Genomic DNA, 20,939 nt, shown 5'->3' on the forward strand with positions numbered 1-20,939 from the left:
ATCCTTGTGCAGAGACGAACAGATCCCCCTTCGTTTCGCGGATTTTTCGGAGGACCGTGTGCACGCTGGGCGCCATCGTCCTGTCAACTTTTGCTCAAATTTGCAGGACAGCGCCGTCTCAACATTTTACTGCTAATTCCAGGTCCGTAGCTTCATATCATATCCCTATCTCTATTTATAAGTAAATCTTTCTTGCTTCTACATGCATTCCTAGTTCAATCTTTCTATCTACATTCTTTACAAAAGAGGGTATCCTTGCTATCACAACCCTTGAAACTCATATAGAATCCAATCTTGCATTGCATGGGATTGGATCTTGTGGGTTTCAACCTCTCTTTTGAATGTAAAGTCCCTCCTAAGTGAAAACCATCAACCCTAGTGACTCTCCCTTCTCTCTCCTTGGAGTTGGGGAGGGGAGAACAACTAGGGTTTGATTTTTCCGCTTTACAAGAAGAAGTAGAGATATCAACCATAACTATGAATCTAGACCCAGCAGAGATGTTGAAGATGAAGACAACTTAGTAGAACTTGAAGCATTGTTGGCAAAACGACTACCTAGAGGCACTGGTAAATATAGAGGTAAGATACCTTTAAAATGTTTTGCATGTAACAAGATTGGTCATATAGAAATAAATTTCCCTAATGGTGAAAATGAATATTGTTGGCTTGATGATGATTGTAATGTATTCATCACTTGTTGTCATTGATGAAACACTCACACACACACACATATGATTACATTGACTACCAGTGTAACTTCAATTGGTTTACACTATCAACTGGTATGTTTAAGGATTATCTCTAATTGGTACTCTATGTCAACTGGTATGTGCATAAGAGATAACCTATGGCTACACTAAGTCGACATCAAAATGAAGATCAAGCGAAAGATTCCAAGACAACAACTCACATGTTTTGTTCCAACCGGTATTGACTGTTCTAACCAGTATCTATTTTTGTGATGAGTTACCAACACCGTTTTCTTGGCGGTCATTTTTGTGATGAGTTATGTTTACTTGTCTAGATACACTGCATCTAGGAAACTATGTTTTGATTTCCTAAGGCCGGCATAAGATTCGAATGTCTATTTAAAGACATCTTAGTGAATCATTTGAAACTGATAGAGGAGATTATGTGAATACTGATATGCATAAAGAGTGAAAGCTTTTGTTGAAGAGCGATAAGTGTTAAGATGAAGAGCAGTGTTGAATGTACTTAGAATGATCTGATCAAGAAAGTATTGTGCTACTCTAAAAAAATCAAACCATTCTTGTTGTTTTCTAATCATTACAACAGAATCAAATCCCCTAACCGGGTAAGCTCTAACAAGCTTCATTGTACAAATCCTCTAACAAGGTGATCCATTAGTTTGGATTCTCAAATCCTCCAGTGAGGTTACTCATAACAAGGTATAAGCTTCTAATCAAGCTTGGGATCTCTAACAAGATTCACTCCTAGCAGAGCACTTTGTAAGACCTTAACTAGTCAGTTATCTATTACTACAGATAGTTAACTTGTGAGTTCCATCTCACCATGGTTTTTACCTATTTGGGTTTTCCACGTATAAACACTTGTGTTATGGTGGATGTTTTACTTTATGTGGATGATGTTATATCATTTTGGATAGCATGTATTTTGTTTAAATGCTTGATTAAGTTCATCTACTGGTTAGTGTTTGAAGTAGTCTTTTATTTGGTGTCATTGATTCACCCCCCCCCCCCTCTCAGTGCTTTTCAAGTCCATCAAATACAAGAGAGACAAATTTAAGAAATATAAGGGTAAAGGAAAGAGAGGTTGTCTTGTAGCTATTGACAGTGGTGTTACTGATGAAGAATCAAATGATGATGCTACTGAAGGTATTGTGTTTGTAGCAATTAAGGAAGAAATATCATATCAGAAGGTGCTAGTATCCAGAATGGATAACTCTGATGATTGGATCATTGATAGTGGTTGTTCACATCACATGACCGGTGATCAGAGAAAATTTCTTTCCTTGAAGGAAATTGATGGCAGTGTTGTCAGATTTGGCAATGACTCACCCTGTATGGTTAAAGGTAAGGGAGTTATTTCTCTTAATGGGAAAAGTAGTGTTGACAATGTCTATTGGGTTGAAGGCCTATAGCACAATCTTCTTAGTGTGGAACAACTTAATGACAAAGGATACCCACTAGAATTTAGAAATGGCATATGTAAAATCTTTGACAACAAAAGAGAATTGACTACAACCAATAAATAGGCCAGAGGTAATCTATTTCATCTCAATCCTAAAATTAGCAACTATTTGATTGCAAAAGTGGATGATAGCTGGCTCTGGCATAAGAGATTTTGTCATATTAATTTTGATAATATTATTAAAGTAAGCAAGTCTAAGATAGTAAGAGGTCTGCCTTAGCTAAACAAATCGATTAATGCTCTTTGTGAAGAATGTCAACTAGGAAAGATGACTTCTTCAACTTTTAAGAGAAAGTCCTTCTCAGCAGAGCTATGTCGATCAATAAGAACAAGAAGCATTAAAGGTAATAGATACTTCATGATCTTCACTGATGATTGTTCAAGGATGATGTGGGTCACATTCTTGAAGGATAAAAATGAAGCTTTTGGTAAATTCAAGGCATTCAGAGCCTTAGCTAAGAAAGAGAGTGGCAAAAAGATAAAATGTCTAAGAATAGATCAAGGAGGCGAATTCACTTCTATAGAGTTCACTAAATATTGTGATGATAATGGTATCAAGCGACAACTTTCTGCACCAAGGACACCACAACAGAATGGTATAGCAGAAAGAAATAATCGGTTAGTAGTTGAAGCTACTAGGACTATGCTGATACTAGGTGGTATATCAAATTTTTTTTCGAAAGAAGTTGTAAGTACAATTGTGTACACAATGAACCGAGTTTTGGTAAAAAGAGGTAAGGACAAGACCTCATATGAGTACTGGTATGGGAGATCACCCGATGTTAGCTATTTTAAAATATTTGGTAACAAATGTTTTATTAAAAGAGGTGATTACATAAGCAAATTTGAAGCTAAGAGTGATGAAGGCATATTTCTTGGCTATTCTACCAAGAGTAAGGCCTATAAATGCTTCAACAACCAGACATAAAAAATTGTTGAAAGTGTTGATGTTCGTGTAGATGAATGTCCTAAAATTGCAGAAGGAACCAGTTCTAAGAAGAAGGATGAAGATCTTTGCATTTTTCTTTTGGAACCTGAAACTGTTGAATTAGAAACCGGTAAAGAAAATCCTGATGAACTTGTTCAACCGGAACAAATAAATTCAAAGGAAGATGACAATAATGAAGCTGAACCTGAAGAGAATGATCATGTTATTCCTAGGTATGTGAGGCTGAATCACAATCCTAAACAGATAATTGGGGATAAGGATGTTGGAGTACTAACTAGAAGGAGAATAAGAGAGAACTCTTGCATGATATCCACCTTTGAACCTAGAAGTGCTAAAGAGGCATTTGGTGATGATCATTAGGTGAAAGCTATGGAGGAGGAGTTCGATCAAATTGAGAAGAACAACACTTGGACCCTGGTACCCCAACTAGTAAACAAGAATGTTATAGGTACTAAATGGGTGTTCAGAAACAAGTTAAATGAAGATGGTGTTGCAGTTCAGAATAAGGCAAGATTAGTATGCAAAGGTTATGCACAAGAAGAAGGAGAAGACAATGGAAAAACTTTTGCACCAGTAGCAAGACTGGAAGGTGTCAGAACATTGCTTGCATTTGTAGCTCATAAAAAGTTCAGGTATACTAGATGGATTTTAAGTTTGCATTCTTGAATGGGATACTAGAAGAAGAGGTCTATATAGAGCAGCCTGATGGTTATGCATTGACAGATAAGGAAGACATGGTATGCAAATTTCATAAATACTTATATGGATTAAAGTAGGCACCTAGAGCATGGCATGAATGACTTCATACTCATTTGATGAAAATAGGCTTTACTAGAACCATTGATGATAGCAACATTTATCTCAAGTCTGAAGGAGATGAAATGCTAGTCAGTGAAGTATTTGTAGATGATATTATATTTGGAGGTAATGATGACATGAGTAATTGTTTTGCAGATGTAATGAAAACTAAATTTGAGATGTCATTGGTAGGGGAAATAAAAAATTTCATAGGCTTATAGATACAACAAATGAAGAATGGTATTTTGATTACTCAATCCAAGTATGTGAAAGAGGTTTTAAAGACTTTTGGTATGAGTGACTATAAACCAGTTGGAACCCCAATGGTTATAGGTTGTAAATTTTCCAAGGAAGATGCATCTAAGTTTGTAGATTAAAAGGAATATAGGTCAATGATTGGAAAACTACACTATGTTGTTCACTGTCGAGCGGATATTACCCATGCAGTTGGTATTGTTGCTAGATTGTAGAAGAATCCAAAGGAGGCACATCTAATGGAAACTAAGAGAATTTTTAGATATCTGAAAGGTACTGTTGACTATGGGTTATGGTATCCATATGGTGGAAATTTTGATCTGAAAGCATACACAGATGTTGATTGGGCAAGAAACATTGATGACCAAAAAAGTACTACCGGTGGATAATTCTTTTTAGGAGGAAGGATAGTCTCTTGGAGTAGTAAAAAGAAGAGTTGCACTTCACAATCTACTGTTGAAGCTGAGTATGTAGTAGCTTATATGAATTGCACACAAGCTATGTGGATGAGGCACATTTTAGAAGGTTTGAAGATAGAAATCTCAAAACCTATAAATATTTTGTGTGATAATAAAAGTGCAATAAAGATTTCAAAAAATCATGTTTTGCACGTAAGGACTAAGCACATTGAATTGAAATATCACTTCTTGAGGGAAAAATTTCAAAGTAAAGATGTTATCTTGGAGCATGTTTCTACCAAGGAACAACTTGCAGATATCTTTAACAAACCTCTACCTAAGATCACTTTTGAGTATCTTAGAAGTCAATTGGGGGTTGTCCCTCTTCCTGAAGTTAGTTAAGCATGATGTTGATTGCATCAGTCCCTGAACCACTTGTAGAATCTTATATGGATTGATAAAGGAGTGGATGTATTCCACAGGGGAAGCATCAACATCACAATGAGAGAAGAATTACATGTTTTACTTTCACTTTGGCATTGCTATCAAAGGGGAGAAGAATTATGTGTCTCATTAAGTGAACCAGTGGTAGGCTAAAGACACACAGAGCAAGGTGAATATTTGCTAATGTAAACTAGGATTCCTATTCATCAATCTCACCAATCTTAGCAGCAATTAGAGGCATTGATATTTGTATTGCCATCAATGCCAAAGGGGGAGATTGTTGGCATTTTGAGTTTGTTGGTATTTTGCATCAAGATTGCATTAATGATATGTTGTCATTGATGTCAATTGAACTAGTAAATGGTATTCATGTTATTGCTAATAGTGTTGTTTTTAATATTGGCTAGTAAGCGATAAGAAAAGATTTGTGGAAGATGTTGTAAACCTATATGTTAAGTTTGTGAGTTGAACTGGTGTAAAGGGTTAAACCTTTCTATGTAATGTAACCGATAAACCCTATTAGTTGTTAAACCCTAACTGACCAAGTTTGATGGTTTGTTATTTGATAAGCGGTAATGATGGAGACATGTGTGATTATTTGATTAAGGATATATTCAAATAATTTTGGTGTGTTTGTTCATGTCTAGGGAGGAGAAAAGTGGATTGTATCTAATTCACAGTGCCTGATGAGTTACAAAGTCTAATAAAGCGGTGATCATGGAGCAGTTGAAATTGTCCTGAAGAATGTGAAGAGATTGTCATAATTTCTAATGGTCAAGATTGTACTGACTTGCTTGTAATCTCAATGATGAGAATTAGGTTTTTGCTGTGTTACTGACCTAATTGATTTCTATTTAAGGTCAATGAAGTTGTTTGTTAAGGTTGATGGCAAGGTTGGTAGAAAACCTGTTGAGTGTGTAGTTACCAAACCAGTGAATGGATCTGCACTTGGAGTGAAGGTAGACTAAAGGTTATAGAAGGATCTTATCAAGCAAAAGTAGTGCTATTCAGACAGATCAACTAAACTATTGTTTTCTAACAATTACAACAGAAGTTAAATCCCTTAACCGGGTAAGCTCTAACAAGCTTGGTTACTCATTAAATCCTCTAACAAGGTGGTCCATTAGCTTGGATTCTTAAATCCTCTAGTAAGGTTACTCCTAATAGGGTACATTGTCAAAGTCAGTAAGTCCAAGTCTATAAGAGGTTTGCCTCAGTTGGACAAACTGATGAATGCTCTGTGTAAGGAATGTCAGTTAAGAAAGATGGCATCCTCAACTTTTAAGAGCAAATCTTTCTCAGTAGAACATTTTCTAGATTTGGCTCATACAAACCTTTGTGGACCAATAAGGACTAGAAGTATTAAAGGTGATTGGTATTTTATGATCTTCACTAATGATTTCTCAAGAATGATGCGGGTCACTTTCTTGAAGGACAAAATAGAAGCCTTTAGCAATTTTAAGGCATTCAGGGCCTTAGCTGAAAAGAAAAGTGGAAAGAGATAAGGTGCATAAGAACTAATCAAGGTGGTGAATTTACTTCAGAGGAATTGACTAGAAATTGTGAAGACAATGAAATTAAGAGGCATCTTTCTACACCTTAGACACCACAAAAGAACGGTATTGCAAATAGGAACAACCGGTTAGTTGCTGAAGCTGCTAGAATTATGCTAATACAAGGAGGTGTTGCTAAGACATTTTGGAGAGAATTTTTTAGCACAACTGTCTACACTATGAACTAGATATTGGTTAAAAGAGGTAAGGATAAAAATCCTTATGAGTATGGGTCTGGTAGATCACCTAATGTCAGTTACTTTAAGGTTTTTGGCAATAAATGTTTTATCAAGAGAGGTGACTATGTTGGTAAGTTTGATGCTAAGAGTGATGAAGGCATATTTCTTGGTTACTCCACCAAGAGAAAAGCCTATAAATGTTACAACAACCGGACAAAGAAAATCATTGAAAGTGTTGATGTCTGAGTGGATGAGTGTCTTGAAGATATAGGAGAAACTACTAAGGAGAAGAACGAAGATGAATCTTACATTCTAATTTTGGATCTAGAACCGATGAAGCCAGAAGTTGGTGAAATGAATGTTGTAGCACCAGTTCAACCGGAATAGGTAGATTCTACAAAAGATGAAGATAGTGAGGAAGAAGAACTTGAAGATAATGATCATGTTATTACAAGGTATGTAAGACTCAATCATAATCCTGATTAGATTATTGGAGATAAAGATGCTGGTGTGTTAACTAGAAGAAGAATTAGAGAGAATTCTTGTATGATCTCCACTATTGAGCCTAGAACTGCAAACGAAGACTTTGGAGATGATCACTGGATCAAGGCTACAGAAGAGGATCTTGGCCAGATTGATAAGAATAATACATGGACCCTAGTACCTAGACCGGTGAACACAAATGTAATAGGCACTAAATGGGTATTTAGAAATAAATTGAATGAAGATGGAGTAGTAGTTAGAAACAAAGTTAGACTGGTATGCAAAGGTTATGCACAGGAAGAAGGAGAAGACTATGGCAAGACATTTGTACCAGTTGCTAGATTAGAAGGTGTTAGGACTCTACTTGCATTTGCAGCATATAGGAGATTCAAAGTATATCAGATGGATGTGAAGTCAACATTTCTAAATGGAATACTGGAAGAGGAATTCTACATTGAACAACTAGATGGTTATACTTTGACTGATGCAAAGGATATGGTGTGTAAACTACACAAGGCACTATACGGTTTGAAGCAAGCACCAAGAGCATGGTATGAAAGACTACATTCACACTTGGTGAAGATAGGTTTTTAGAGAACCAGTGAAGACAACAATATATATCTTAAGACTAAAGGAGATAAGATACTGGTTAGTGAAGTGTTTGTGGATGATATTATTGTGAGACAATTCAAATAACCGGACGACAACTGAGATGGGGGGGGGTTAATCAGTTGTCATAGATTACCAGAACAATTAGCAATTTCAAAATTCAATACTAGAACCCAAAACATATGTACAGGAATAGTAATAAAACCAATTAAGCATAAAAAATAATCATAGAATAAAAGCCATCCACATGACACCAAGATTTATATGTGGAAAACTCGGTAAAGGGAAAAAACACAGTGGGAAGCCTACCCACAATCAAATAATACTTCTGTAGTAAGTATGTGAATTACAATTGAGGGGCTTGCACTTGTAGGAAGGCCAATAGCCTAGAGTGCACTCCTCATCACAAAAGGAGCTTCACTGACTACATATAAATCCAGACTACAATCCAAAGAAGTGTTGAACTACAAAAGATAATATCTCCTATGCCTGAGTATAGTTCTAGTTAATCTCAATACCAGAGGACTGAATCCTCTTACATACACCCAATTCAATCTCCAATGATCAACCAAATCCTCTACCTAGATGATATTACATTATTCACACATTACATTCATTGACCATGACTTCTAACATAACCATGATGATCTATAATGAGATCTTACATCTATATATACAAAATGTCGATCATAAACAATTAGGTCGGCCACCAGATAATAAACCAATTATATAATTACAAACCATGTTGGCCTTAGACCAAACAAATAATATCCAACACATAAGACATCTCAAAAATACATCGAGAGCTCCAATCCACATGTTATATTAAAGTTGCTCCATAACCTAGATCAACCAGGATCCAGTATAGTTCCACATGCTACAACAATGATCTCCATCCATCAATTCTTGAACATGATCACCAACAACATTTGAAACTCCACCAGAAGCTGCACCAACACCACTTATGCAATTCATCAAAGATCTTCGTCAAAAGCTCTGTCGGTGAAACCCTCGTCGAAACCAGAAACTAAGCTTGTAAGCAAGCAGGATAGCATCCGACCACTAGACCAAAACCAACTGACTAAATATGAGCATGAGTATCATAAACAAACCAATTCCATCACCAAACTATACCAGATCCTATCGGATCATGTCAGATCCAAAACAACCAGAATCCACTCAACCTACCAGGACTAGAAGGGTGTCCATAAAGAATCCAAACAGCTAGTGTTGGCATCAATGATGAAAAATAATGCAAAACATAATCAATTCCACCAAATGTCCAACAATCTCCCCCTTTGGCATTGATGGCAACACTAGATGTGAAAAACATCTAAGTACCAAGAAATGCCAAACAAGTCTCCCCCTAATGGAAGACAACCAACAAATTCCCACATAGCTCTGAATGTCAATATCTCTCCCCTTTACTTTTCTTATTCATATCTCTCCCCCTTTGACTTTTCTTATTCTTTCTGTCTTTTTCACATCAATATCTCTCCCCTTTGACATCAATTCTAGAAATATGACAAAAATATCAAAGAAAAAACATAACCCACTGAATCACAAAGCTAACTACTCCCCCTAAGTAGTGGCATCCCACATTAGTGCCAAAATGAATAGTATCTCTGATAATGCATGCTAGACTAATGCCAAACCGCATCAATCAAGTCTCTATTGGAGGGGCAAAAACTCCCAATCTGTCTCTCAAGTACTCAAATTATTCCTTGGGCAAAGGTTTAGTGAAAATATCTTCAATCTCCTCTTTAGTGTTCACATAAACTAGTCTAACTTTATTTTCTTCTACCTTTTCCTTGAAAAAGTTATACTTGATAGATATGTGCTTTGTTTTAGAATGAAATACCAAATTTTTGGATATATCAATAGCAGTAGAGTTATCACAATGAATAACTACCAGTGCATCACAATCCACCTTTATATCCTTCAACATTTGCTTCATCCATAAAATTATGTACAGTTAGTAGTAGAAACAACATACTCAGCTTTAGCAGTAGATAAAGAAGTACATGACTGTTTCTTGCTTATCCATGAAACCAACTTCTTTCCAAGAAAGAAAGCTCCATTGGAAGTGCTTTTTCGGTCATCAATATCTCTAGCCCACTCAACATTTGTATATGCACATAAAGTAAAGTTACCATCCTTAGGCTACCACACGCCATATTCTGATGTACCTTGCAAGTATCTAAAAATTATTTTCATCACAATCTCATGATTTTCTCTATGATCACTGTGAAATCTTGAAACAATACAAACAACTCATAATGTCAGGCCTAGTCTAAGTCAAATAAAGAAGACCTCCAATCATAGATTTGTATCTTGTAGGATTTACCGGTGCAGAAACATCTTTTCTTATCAATTTCTCACTTGTAACCATAGGAGTACTTACCAATTTAGAATCTCCCATAACAAATTTCTTCACCAATTCCTTAGCATATTTAGTTTGACAAATGAAAATACCTTTGTCAGTCAGAGTAATCTACAAACCTAAGAAAATTTCCATCTCACCAATCAGAGACATCTCAAATTCTTTCTCCATATTCTTAGAAAATTTTATGCATAAATAATCTTCACCTCCAAAAATAATGTCATGAACAAATATTTCAATAATCAGTATATCATCATCAGTGATTTTATAATATAAATTACTGTTATCACCGCCCTTAGTAAAACCAAGCTTCAAAAGATATTTATCCAACCTTGCATACCAAGCTCTAGGTGCTTATTTTAATCCATATAAAGCTTTCCTTAACCTGCAAACCATATTTATATCATCTGATAATGAAAAACCATCAGGTTTCTCAATATAAACTTCCTCGTCAAGATCCTCATTAAAAAATGTACATTTAACATCCACCTGATAAACCTTGTAGTTTTTATAAGAAGCATAGGCAAGAAATAATCTTACAGCTTCAATCCTAGCTACAGGTGCAAAAGTCTCTCCATAATCAATTCCTTCCTTCTAAGAATATCTTTTAAAAACCAATCTAGCCTTATTCCTTATAACTTGACCATCCTCATTCAATTTATTCCTAAAAACCCATTAAGTTATAATAATATTTTTATTTTTAGGCTAGGGAACCAAGGTCCATGTGTTATTTTTCTCAATCTGATCTAATTCTTCTTCTGTATCTTTCAACCAATATTCATCTTTACATGCCTCAATTACTAATACCAGTTCAACATGTGAAATTAAACATACCTCATTAGTTGTCAGTCTTGTTCTTGTCATCACTTCATTGCTCTTATCACCAATGATATAATCTTCTAAATGATTCAATCTCACATACCTAGGAGTCTTTTGACTTTCTATTCCTCTTCTTGGTTCTTCAGTTACTATAGAATTTTCTGATACTGCTGGAGTAACTTGTTCAACACTCTGTTTCGGTAAAGGTGCTACCAATTTAGATATAATCATTTCTACTATGTGTTCCTTCTCATAAGCTCTGATTTGACTTTTGTTCAACTCATATACTTTGACATTAGCACTCTCCACAATTCTCTATAATCTCTTGTTATAACATCTATATGCTTTGCTTTCATTAGAATAACCAAGAAATATGCCTTCATCACATCTAGGATCAAATTTCCCAATGATATCATCTCTCCTGATATAACATTTGCTACCAAGAATTATGAAATACTTAACTGTAGGTGTATTGTCAAACCATAATTCATAAGGTGTCTTACTGGTTTCTCCTTTGATATGTACTATGTTGAATGTATAAACCATTGTTCTCACTACTTCTCTCCAGTAGATATGAGGTAGACTAGCTTCCATCATCATTTTTCTAGCAGCATCCATGATAGTTTTGTTCATTCTTTCCACAACTCCATTTTGCTAAGGTGTCCAGGGAGCAGAAAATTGTTTTCTTATACCATGCTTCTCACAAAAGTTATTAAACTCACCATATGTGAATTCTCCACCATGATCTTGTAATACCCTAAAATGGTCATCTAAACCATGGGCCCCTAATCTTGACAACATCACCAAGGTCCTAATCAAAGGCAATTAAATCAACTTTGAGCACACAATTAATTAATTCTTCAATCATCAAATGTCACATGGCAAGTGAACTATTCTATATTAATGAAATATTTATTTAATTAATTAAATAATTCCCAGAAAATCATTTTGATCAATTATCCTATTTAATTTATTAAATATCCTTTCATATTTAATTAATTAATAATTTTCCATTTAATCATAAAAAAGGAATTAATTTATTACAAAAGAGGAATTAATCACAAAGCAGGAATTAAATTGAAAATTGAATAAAATAATTGAATTGAGAGAGAATTCAAACTTGAGATATTATTTCTTTCTTCTAAATTGAGAACTTGAAATCAGAAAAACAATTAAAAAGAATTTAATCATTCTCTAAAATTGGAACTCAAAGCTTTTGAGAAAAGAAGTTTAGTTGCATTGAAAAGACTCTTTTCTTGAATAAATCAAAGAATTGCATAGAATTACCTATTTTTATCTCAAGTACATGGAATTAATTGAATTATATGTTAGGACCCGAAGGCAACTAAGAGGGGGGGTGAATCAGTTGTCTATTAATTTCAACCCAAATATAACTTAACCAAACTTAATGCATAATACCAGTAAACCAAACTTAATGCCGGTTGACAGTTTAATAGTTAATAACGGTACCAGTAAAGTTTAATGCATGAAACAGAAAGACAAATAACATCCACAACACATAACATAGATATTTGTACGTGGAAACCCTGTAAGGGAAAAAACCACGGTGGGAAACCTTACCCACAATCAGATGATACTACTGCAGATAGTATGTGTGTACAAATGGGGTCTGCACATGTAGAAAGGCCAGCTGCTAAGAGCTCACTACTCAATCACAAAATGGGAGTCACACTGACTACAATTGGATGGTTAGATCCAATGATAATGTACTACTCAAAAAAGCATCTTCATATATTGGATTTAGTGCTGGTTAAGCTCTGATTGTTTTCTTCATACCTTCCTTGAATCTTCAAATGATGTTTGTGTGTATAGCTCTTCTTATATTTGCATATACCTTATTACAATCCTCTACCACACAGTCTCACAAATGAGATCTTACATATATACCAAAACCTAAGACCAAATGTGTAGGTAAACTCACTAAGAATATTACAATTAAATCAATTACAAATGAATCAATATGTGATGCATCATGTCGGCTCAATGCATTTACAATAATAACCAATCAATAAGACATCTCCATAACATGCCATGCTGATCTAGAATAGATAACGCTTGCCGGTCCATAACCTAGACCTATTTGTCGGTAACAACAAATATGCAAACTCGATTAGACCAATAACCAAATCACCAGAACCAAGTGTCCAAAACAATGTCTTCAACATAACCAGGTAATCTCCAGATGATAACAGATTGTCCTTAGTGCCCATGAACAATATAACCTGTCGGTGAACTAGATACCGGTGACTATGCATAAATCACTGAACATGTCGATGAACATAACCAAAGATCTTTAGTGCTGATAAGTGTTCACAAGTGTTGATAAGTGTTGACATCAATGACAAAACCAATGCAACACATCCATAATACCAAAAATCTCTCCCTTTGGCATTGACGACAACACAAGATGGAAAAACCATCTAAGTGCCAAAGCAGAAATGCCAAAAACCAAAAACCAACAATCTCCCAAAGGGATCAATTACCAGAAATCAAAATACATAATATTTCTCCCCCTAGGAATAATCTCTCCCCAAAAGATAATGCATTTTTCCATAGATATATCTCCCCCTTTGACATCAAATGCCAAAGCAATACAAAACCAAATACAATCAGTTCATAGAACTTATTATAAATACCAATTGTTATAACCAAATTTATCCAATCTACTCCCCCTGAGAAGTAGCTCTCCTTCATCAAAGCTGGAAAAAGATTTCTTTGTTAATTCTGTCGGTCTGATGCCATGCTCCAACTATCTAAGTTTCTACCGGTGAGGGTATAACTCCAAGATGCTCTTTGAGATATTCAAAAGTTTCCTTAGGCAAAGGCTTAGTAAAGATATCTGCAATCTGCTCTTTAGTATTCACATAAACCAATTTCACTTCTTTTGCTTCAACATTCTCTTTCAGAAAATTGAATTTGATAGAAACTTGTTTAGTTTTAGAGTGAAATACCAGATTCTTAGATATATCAATTGCTGCCATATTATCACAGTAAATGATTATAGGTTCTTTGCACTTTACCTTTATGTCCTTCAACATTTTCTTAATCCATAATACCTATGTACAATTAGTTGCTGCTGCAACATATTCTGATCCTATTGTTGATAATGATGTACAACTCTATTTCTTGCTCAACCATGAAATTAATCTACTACCAAGAAAAAATGCTCCACTGGTGGTGCTCTTTCTGCCATCTACATCTCCTACCCAATTTGCATCTGTGTATGCACATAAATCAAAATTTTCATCTTTAGGATACCATAAACCAAGATTTGTTGTGCCTTGTAGATACCGGAAAATCCTTTTCACTACTAATTCATAATTTTCCTTAGGATTACTCTGAAATCTTGAAACAATACATACTGCATTCATAATATTAGGTCTTGTTTGTGTCAAATACAGTAAACCTCCAATCATAGATTTATATCTTGTCGGATTAACAGGTGTTGATTCATCCTTCAATGATAGTTTATCAGTTGTAGTCATAGGAGTACTTATCGGTTTAGAGTTTTCCATACCAAATTTCTTTAGTAGTTCTTTCAAGTACTTTGATTGATTTATGAATATACCTTTATCAGTTTGTGAAATCTGCAATCCTGAAAAGAATTTTATCTCCCCAATCATAGACATTTCAAATTCTTCCTGCATCTTATTAGAAAAGTCTTTACATAATCCTTCTTCTCCTCCAAAAATGATATCATCAACAAAAACTTCAATAACCAAGATGTCATAATTAGTCACTTTGTAATATAAGTTGTTGTTAGTATTACCTTCAGTGTGACCAAGCTTCAAAAGATATTTGTCCAATCTAGCATACCAAGCTCTAGGAGCTTGCTTCAATCGATATAAAGATTTTCTTAACCTGCAAACCATATCTTTGTCATCTGTCAAAGAAAATCCATCAAGTTGTTCAATGTAAACTTCCTCTTCAAGATCACCATTCAGAAATGCACATTTAACATCCATTTGATATACTTTATAGTTCTTGTGTGCTGCAAATGCTAGAAATAATCTGACAAGATACATACAAAGGTTTCATTGTAATCAATTCCTTCTTTCTATGAATATCCCTTACACACTAATCTTGCTTTGTTTCTGATTACCTTACCATCTTCATTAAGTTTATTTCTGAATACCCATTTAGTGCCAATTATATTTTTGTTTTTAGGCCAAGGAACCAATGTCCCTGTGTTATTCTTTTCAATGTGTTCCAATTCATCTTTCATTATATTAATCCAATGTTTATCTCCACATGCCTCATTAATAGTTGTTGGTTCAATTTGAGAAATTAGGCATACCTCTTCATTTGCCAGTCTTCCTCTAGTCATTACACCTTGATACTTATTCCCAATTATCCAACTTTCAGAGTGATTCAATATTACATACCTGGGTGTATTCACTTGTTGTTGTTCTTTAGTAACTGTGGAATTCTCAGATGATGTTGGTGTGATTGGATCAACATTTGGTACCGATGTACTTAGTGTAGGTTCATTTGTAATTATCTCAACTATCGGTTTAGAGTCCATATACCTTGAATTACCTCTAAACTGTTCATCAATCTTCACATTTGCACTCTCAATGATTTTTTGCAATCTCTTATTAAAACATCTATATGCCTTTCTCTTAGATGAATAACCAAGAAATATTCGTTCATCACTTGTAGGATCAAATTTGCCAATATAATCATCTCTCCTAATGTAACATTTGCTTCCAAATATTCTGAAATATTTAAGAGTAGGAGTATTACCAAACCATAGTTCATGAGGGGTCTTACTGGTTTCACCTTTGATGTGAACTCTATTGAATGTGTAAACAGCTGTATTCACTGCTTCTCTCTAATACACATGAGGTAGGTTTTCTTCTGATATCATGCTTCTAGTTGCATCCAGAATAGTTATGTTCTTCCTTTCCACAACACCATTCTACTAGGGTGTCCGAGGTGTTGATAATTGTCTTCTGATTCCATTCACTTCACAGAATGTATTAAATTCCTTAGATGTGAATTCACCTCCTTGATCTAATCTCAAACATTTAATTTTCTTACTGGTTTCATTCTCTACCATTACCTTGAATAGTTTGAATTTCCCAAAAGCTTATGATTTCTCCCTGAGAAAAGTAACCCAACACATTCTAGAATAATCATCAATGATTAGCATAAAATATCTATCTCCTTGTAAACTTCTAGTTCTTACTGGACCACATAAATCCGTATGACTTAAATCAAGAACATTATTGGATTTTTCTTGAATACTCTTAAAAGTTGTTCTAACTTGCTTTCCAAATTGACATTCCTTACATACCGGATTGTGAGGTTTTATAATCTTAGGTAAATCCCTTACTTCCTTAGTAGTACTGATTTTCACAATGCAATCAAAATTTACATGACAAAGTCTTTTATGCAATAACCAACTTTCATCAATATGTGCAATCAAGCATGTTTTCTCATTGTTATTTAAGTGAAAGATATCACCTCTAGTCTGATTACCAGTTGCAATTTCCAAACCAATTCTATTCATGATTTTTCTTTTATCATTCTTGAATTGTAACTGAAATCCCTTTTCAACTAATTGACCAACACTCAAAAGATTATGCTTCAAACCTTTAACATAATAAACGTTGTCAATATTATGCTTACCATTAAAAGATATAGTGTCTTTTCCTCTAATCAAACAAGCTTTATCATCCCCAAATCTTACTAGACCTCCATTGTATTCCTGAAAGGTTAAGAATTTACTTTTATCACCAGTTATATGATGTGAACATCCAAAATCAATGATCCATTCATCATTTTCTTAAATTTTAGCTGTCAGGGTCTGCTCTACTGGTTGAACAGTAGGTGTCAGTTAATCTTTTTTTATTGCAACAAAATCCCATCCATTGTATGTTGATTCCTCATCAGAATCATCAATAACTCCTTCATCAGCATAGTAACATGATTTGTCTCTATTTTTCTTAAATATGTATCTCTGATATTCAGGGTTATGCTTATATGTTATTTTAGCTTCTTCTTTCAATATTGCATGTCTATCAGGACACCTAGATGCCATATGACCAATTTTATTGCAGTTAAAACATTTAAATGGTGCTTTACCTTCATACTTACTTACAACTGGACCTTTAGGCATTTTCCTTGCAAATAGTGCTTCAAGCTCTTCAAGTTCTTCATTCTCTCTTTTGATTTCTTCAAGTTCTCTAGCATAGAGTGCTTTCCAATCATATTTTTCAGATGATGATTATGATGTTGTAGATGATAAAGCTTTGAAAGCCAAATCTATCTTAATTGTAGCAACAAGACCAAATTCCTCAAGTTCAAAAGGTGAAAATTTTCCAACCAAAGTATCTCTAAATACTGATGTATTAGGTATTGTTCTTAATTCATTAATAGCAGTTACTTTCATTTTTTATGCTGGTGGCAATGCTCTTAAAACTTTAGAAACAATTTCATCTTCACTTAAGGATCCTCCACAACACTGTATACCCAAAACAATTTCATTAACTCTTTCCATAAAAGCAAAAATCCTTTCATCTTCTTCCATTTTTAGATTTTCATACCTGACCTAGAAGCATTCCAGTTTTGCAATTTTGATAGTGGTATCACCTTCATTCAATGTCTCCAATTCATCCCAAATAGCTTTAGCAGTAGGTCAGTTTGATAATCCCATGATTTACTGATCTGACAATGTGCTCAAAAGTGCTTCTCTTGCTTTGCAATCATTCTCCTGATCTTTAGCCAAGGTAGGTGAATTAGGTTGACTCTGTGTAGGACCAACATAGCCATTCTTTGTAACATCCCATACATCTTTTCCAATGCAATTCAGATGTGACTCCATTTTGATCTTCCATATACCATAGTTAGTTCCATCAAGCTTCAGACTGTCCTTCCTGAAATAGTTAGTTGCCATAGAATATCCTCAAGTTGTTAAACTTCTGCAAAAAAAGGACTTAGCTCTGATACCAATTGTTAGGACCCAGAGGCAACTAAGAGGGGGGGTGAATCAGTTGTCTATTAATTTCAACCTAGATATAACTTAACCAAACTTAATGTCATTTGACAATTTAACAGTTAATAACAGTATCAGTAATGCATGAAACAGAAAGACAAATAACATCCACAACACATATCACAGCTATTTGTACGTGGAAACCCTATAAGGGGAAAAACCACGGTGGGAAACCTTACCCACAATTAGATGATACTACTGCAGATAGTATGTGTGTACAAATGGGGTCGGCACATGCAGAAAGGCCACTGCCTAGAGCTCACTACTCAATCACAAAATGTGAGTCACACTGACTACAATTGGATGATTAGATCCAATGATAATGTACTACTCAAAATAGCATCTTCATATGCTGGATTTAGTACTAGTTAAGCTCTGATTGTCTTCTTCATACCTTCCTTGAATCTTCAAATGATGTCTGCATGTATATCTCTGCTTATATTCACATATACCTTATTACAATCCTCTACCACACCTTATATTAGTCCCACAAATGAGATCTTACATATATACCAAAACCTAAGACCAAATGTGTAGGTCAGCTCACTAAGAATATTACAATTAAATCAATTACAAATGAATCAATATGTGATGCATCATGTCGGCTCAATGTATTTACAATAATAACCAATCAATAAGACATCTCCATAACATGCCATGCTGATCCGGAATAGATAACGCTTGCCGATCCATAACCTAGACCTATTTGTTGGTAATAGCAAATATGCAAACTCGATTAGACCAATAACAAAATCACCAGAACCAAGTGTCTAAACAATGTCTTTGACATAACCAAGTAATCTCCAGATGATAACAGATCATCCTCAGTGCCTGTGAACAATATAACCTATCGGTGAACCAGATACTGGTGAGTGTGCATAAGTCACTAAACATGTCGGTGAACATAACCAAAGATCTTTAGTACTGATAAGTGTTCACAAGTGTTGATAAGTGTTCACATCAATGACAAAACCAATGCAACACATCCATAATACCAACATTATACCTCTAATGCAAACTTAAACTTCTTTTCTGAATGCATTTCAATTAAACTATAACTAGAATCTATCTCAAGGTTAACTAAATCTGATTTCTCAATTATTTCAATTATCCTAAATTGTGTTTTTTCTTGATCTCTCTTGTGATTCTCTATAAATTCAGCCTTCATCTCTCATCCAAAATACTCTGGAGATTTATTGTTATTATACAGTTTTTGCTCTGGAGTCATTGAAGATATTGTGCTTGCTTTTTGAGATTATTGCATCTTAGTTTAATTTCTTTTTGCATATTTCATGATTGCTTGAATTCATATAGTTTAATATTCATCCATCTATTCATCCATCTTTCATCCATCTTGCATCCATTTAGCTTAATATCATGCTCATATAGATTAAATCCATTGTCTTGGTGTATTCTAGTCATTGGTATTGCTTATACAAATCTGAGAGCAATCTTATACTCGCATCTTTTAGAAGGAAAATAGTTGATTTGTTATGGTTTTATTATTCATGCTTATATTTGTCTAACCATACATGTAATAACTTAATTGAAGTGTTGTGTCTTACAGCTTACAGATACTTATTCCACTTTTTCACACACACAGATCTGACCTCAAACATTTAATCTTCAATCCTATCTCACTTTCCATTCTAGCCTTAAAGATTTTTAAACTTTTCAAATTCTTTAGATTTTTCCTTTAGAAAAGTAACCCACATCATTTTAGAATAATCATCAAAGATTAGCATGAAATATCTATCACCTTGAAAATTTTTAACTCTAGCAAGGCCACACAAATCAGTATGAATAAGATCAAGAACATCATTAGATTTATCTTGTATACTCCTAAAAGAGCTTCTGACCTATTTACCCATTTGACATTCTTTACATACCAGATTACAGGGCTTCATAATCTTAGGTATATCCTTAACTACCTTAGTTGAACTGATCTTCACAATGCAATCAAAATTCACATGACATGGCCTTTTATGCCATAGCCAACTCTCATCAATCTATGTAATCAAACATGTCTTCTCACCAGAGTTCAAATGAAATATATTACCTTTTGTCTATGTACCGGTTGCAATCTCCAAACTAGATCTATTAATGATTTTGCATTTTCCATCCTTAAACTGTAATTGAAATCCCTTATCAACTAATTTTCCTACACTCAAAATATTATGCTTTAAACATTCAACATAATAAACATTTTCAGTATCGTTCTTACCATCCAATAATATAGTTCCTTTTCCTTTGATCATACATGCTTTGTCATCTCCAAATCTAACTAGACTGCCTTCAAATTCTTGTAAACATAGAAACTTCCCTTTATCTCCAATCATATGATGTGAACAACCACTGTCAATTACCCATTCATCCTTGTCTTCAATTTTAGTAGAAAGTTCCTTCTCTTCAAGTACATTCACTTCTAGTGCTAGATCATCTTCTTTGATAGCCAGGAACACCCATTCCTTCCCATTGCCGGAACCACTAGCAAAGTCTTTTATCGGTTCATCATCATAATAAACAATGCCTTTGTTGGTATTATGGATGTGTTGCATTAGTTTTGTCATTGATGTCAACACTTATCCTTCTGGAGATCTTTGGTTATGTTGAACCGGCACATTGTGTTGACCGGCAAGTCCAGTGACTTATGCATAGTCACCGGTATATTGTTCACCAGCACTGAGGATGCCATCTAATCATATGGAGATCACTTGATTATGTCTAAGACATGATTTGGATACTTGGTTTTGGAATTATGGTTAATGGTCTAAATGGGTTGACATATTTTTTGTTACCAGAAAAATGGTCTAGGTTATGGACCGGTATGTATTATCTATTCCAGATCAGCACGACACATTATGGAGATGATTTAC

The sequence above is a fragment of the Cryptomeria japonica genome, chromosome 6, assembly GCF_030272615.1.
Source record: "Cryptomeria japonica chromosome 6, Sugi_1.0, whole genome shotgun sequence".
NCBI lineage: Eukaryota > Viridiplantae > Streptophyta > Pinopsida > Cupressales > Cupressaceae > Cryptomeria > Cryptomeria japonica.